This window comes from Triticum aestivum, chromosome 2A (genome assembly GCF_018294505.1).
Source record: "Triticum aestivum cultivar Chinese Spring chromosome 2A, IWGSC CS RefSeq v2.1, whole genome shotgun sequence".
Lineage (NCBI taxonomy): Eukaryota > Viridiplantae > Streptophyta > Magnoliopsida > Poales > Poaceae > Triticum > Triticum aestivum.
This window is the reverse complement of record NC_057797.1, coordinates 762858477-762862001: the sequence shown is the minus strand read 5'-3', so window position 1 is coordinate 762862001 and position 3525 is coordinate 762858477. Positions and strand designations below refer to the sequence as shown.

General features: G+C 48.2%; 1 pseudogene; it reads right to left on the bottom strand.

Moving 5' to 3' along the window:
* Positions 1 to 1287: 1287 nt before the first annotated feature.
* On the bottom strand, positions 1288 to 1426 carry LOC123038456 (uncharacterized; annotated as a pseudogene).
* Between the last annotated feature and the right edge of the window lie 2099 nt (positions 1427 to 3525).

Below are 3525 nucleotides of genomic sequence, written 5' to 3'. Positions count from 1 at the left end.
CCAACCTTGACAATATGTCGATGTTTACATTCTGCTGACCCGTTTTGCTGGTGTGCGTGGGGACAAGAAAGATGATGAGATATGCCAACCTTAGTGAAAAAGGAATTTAGTTTCACATATTCTCCACCCCAGTCGGTTTGGAGGGCAAGAATTTTACGATCAAATTGTCTCTCAACAAGGTTTTGGAAGTCATGAAATTTTTGAAAAACTTCTGACTTATGTTTGATTAGGTAGATCCATGTGAACTTACTGAAATCATCGATGAAGCTCACATAGTATTTCTTCCTACCTACGGATTCAACTGCTGGTCCCCACACATCAGAAAAGATAAGTTCCAAAGGAAATTTTGATTCACTTATTGATTTTGGATAAGGCAACTGATGGCTTTTGCCTCGTTGACAGGAATCACAAACAAATTCATCAACTAACTTAACACACGGAAGCTTATTGTGGCTAATTATTTTGCTAACAATTGAAGATGAAGGATGCCCTAGGCGCCGGTGCCACCTATCCGATGAGGGGGTGGCACTGAGCACATGCTTCTTGGCTCCTCGTTCCATGTGTTTGACAGGGTATAATCCTCTCCTACCCCTGCCTTGCAGCAGAACTCTCTTCGATCCCCGATCCTTTACAAAAAAAGAATGAGGGTGAATTTCAACAAATGTATCGTTGTCAATGGCAAGACGGCTAGCAGAGATAAGACTCTTGTCTGCCTCGGGCACATGTAAGACATCATTAAGGAGAAGATCACGTTCGGGGGTAGAAATATGAGATTGACCAATATGGGCTATAGTCATACATGAACCACTCGCCGTGTGTATCTGATCTTCTCCAGTGTACCGGTCTCGAACCGTGAGCTTCTCTAGGTCACCTGTGATGTGGTTTGTAGCACCACTGTCCAGGTACCAGTTGGTGTCGACTCCGTACCGAGGAGCCGCCATGTTTGCCGAGCGCTCCTCTCCCCCTTGGTACGAGGAGTCATAGCGCTTCCAGCATTTCCATGCCAGGTGCCCTATCTTGCCGCAGATCTGACAGGCCGGCTTGGCAAAGGGATTGTTGGAGTAGTTCCCACTGCCGCCACCGTTGCCGCTGTTGCCCCCATTCCTACGGTTTGGTGGGTTGGGTGACTTGGGGAAGTTGCGGCGGGCGCGGTCACCACCGCCGCCAGCCTGTTGTTGGGGAAGTTCCGGCCACGGTCACCACCGTCGCCGTTGTTCTTGTTGAAGCGGCCGCGAGTCGCGGCGTTTGCAGATGACTAAGAGGATCCGCCGTGCAGACTCATGCGAGTCTCGAAGCTCAGCAGCTGTGAGTACAGCTCCGGGACGGTGACTGGTTCGACCCTGTAGGACATGGCCGAGACCACCGGGTCGAACTCCTCATCCAGTCCAGCGAGGATGTGAGAAACGACATCTTCTTCATCAACCTTCTTCCCTGAAGCCATTAGTTCATCACACAAAGCTCTAATCTTACCAACGTAATCAGTGATGCCGTTGTTGCCCTTCTGGAGGTTCGCCAACGCGATCCGGACGTTGACCGTCCTTGCACGCGTGTGTGAGGCCAGCATGCCTTGCACCGTGTTCCACAGCTCGGCTGCGGTGTGGCACGTAGCCACCTGAATTGCCCTCTCACGCAGGAGCGAGGTCAGCAGATAGGAGAACACCTGTTGATCCCTCGCATACCACGTGGAAAACTCCGGGTTGGGAGCTTTGGACTTGGTCTTGCCGTCGTCGCTGGTGGCCTCAATGGTCTGGGGCGGCACCACCTGCTCGACGTCGAGGAACTCCACCATCCGAGCCCCCCTGATCGCCGACAGGACGGTGGCGCGCCATAGAGCTTCGTTCCCTCTCATAAGTTTCTCTGTTGCGGCGTGCACAAATGGAGAGGAGGGGAAGGAAGTGGAAGAGCTTGCCATGGATGATGTCGAGGCCTGCTTTGATTACCATGAAAGAATTGGTGGAAGCGTATATCTCTCTAGCAGGGACGCGTACGTGTTATATAGCATAGGATTATAGGGTTTGGCCGGTGGTTATGAGTCTTGACCTCTACTCCAAGTCATACACAAGATAAGGAGATAAAGATCATCCTAGCCTAACCACCGGCCTAGTTACAACAAGGTACACCCACACAATAATGTTACAAGTTGTCACGACCTTTACAAGCCTATCGTCTAACAGGCTTCGAGTAGCTCCAGCAGTGGCGATGGTGTGGAGGTTGCCAGGTGGTGTGGCGTTGTATCTACCGCGTCATTGACGACGAGTGGTGGCAGCATGGTGCAGCTGCATATCGACGACTGATGCGCCTGGATGGGCGAGTGTAGGGTGGTCGAGCTGTCTGGCGCCATGGTGGCATCGACGGCAGGCCTGGCAAGGTCTGTGCGTCAGTACCTGCTCTGGAGATGGATCGGTGGAAGAAGGCGACGACAGCCTCGGTGAGTGCGCCGGACCGGCGTGTGACACAATCCCGGTTTGTGGCTAGGATGGGGCATCCGGCATTAGATGTTAGGATTTGGTGCGATGTCTGTATGGTATTAGGCTCGGACATTCGGCACCACTGCATTAAGGGGGTAGGAGTAGCGACAGATGTTGCCTAGATGGTGGCTTCAGGCTTACTGATGTACTATTTTGTAAGGTTTTTTGTGCTTAATAATTAATAAAGTGGCCGTATGCATCGTCCAGATGCAGAGGTTGGGGGTGCATCCTCCTTTTCTAAAAAAAAGGAATGGAGAGAGTATATGCACTTGGCTCATTGGGGGCTGGGAGAGTAATGATGGCTTGCACCTTTCCAATTACTTTTTTTTATATTTCACTCCATAATTTGTCCTAAAAAAATTATATGCACACTTTTCACTAGACGAAGGGATTTGGAAGATTGAGAAGCACTGTTTACGGCGAGCAAGTAAACTATTAATTTATAAGTAATTATTACGTACCACGGCGACAAGCATCCATCTGTTTGGGACCAAGAGAATAAGTTTCCAAGGATATGTCATCTATTATTCACCAATTGAGATATGCTATCTATGACATGACTAATTTATGCCAGTGCAGTTTACAAAATAATTGGTCCCGATGTTGGTCAATCCATGCATGAATAGGTCGGTTGTAATCTACTCTCCATGAACTTTAATGTGTCTTTGTCTAAGGCTAGTCATAGTGAGGCTGGTCATAGTGGGGAGTAACTTAGACTAGTAACATGTATATGTTACTAGGCTATGTTACTACCTCTATAGTGGGTAGTAACATATATGTAGTGTCATGCATCACTTCATTTATTACTTCATAGACTCATTTAGCATTGGGAACCGCTAGGTGATGGTAACATATTATGTTACTCTATTTGTTTCTCTCCTCATTAACTACTTGACACATCATCACTTATGCTTATGTGGCATCTATGTTACTACTTATGTTACTTCCACTATGACCAGCCTGAGAGTAACTTAGCTAGTAACATAGCGCATTTTGAAAAAATTCTGCTTATGTGGCAAGCAATTAATGAGAGGTGGTAACATAATATGTTACTGTA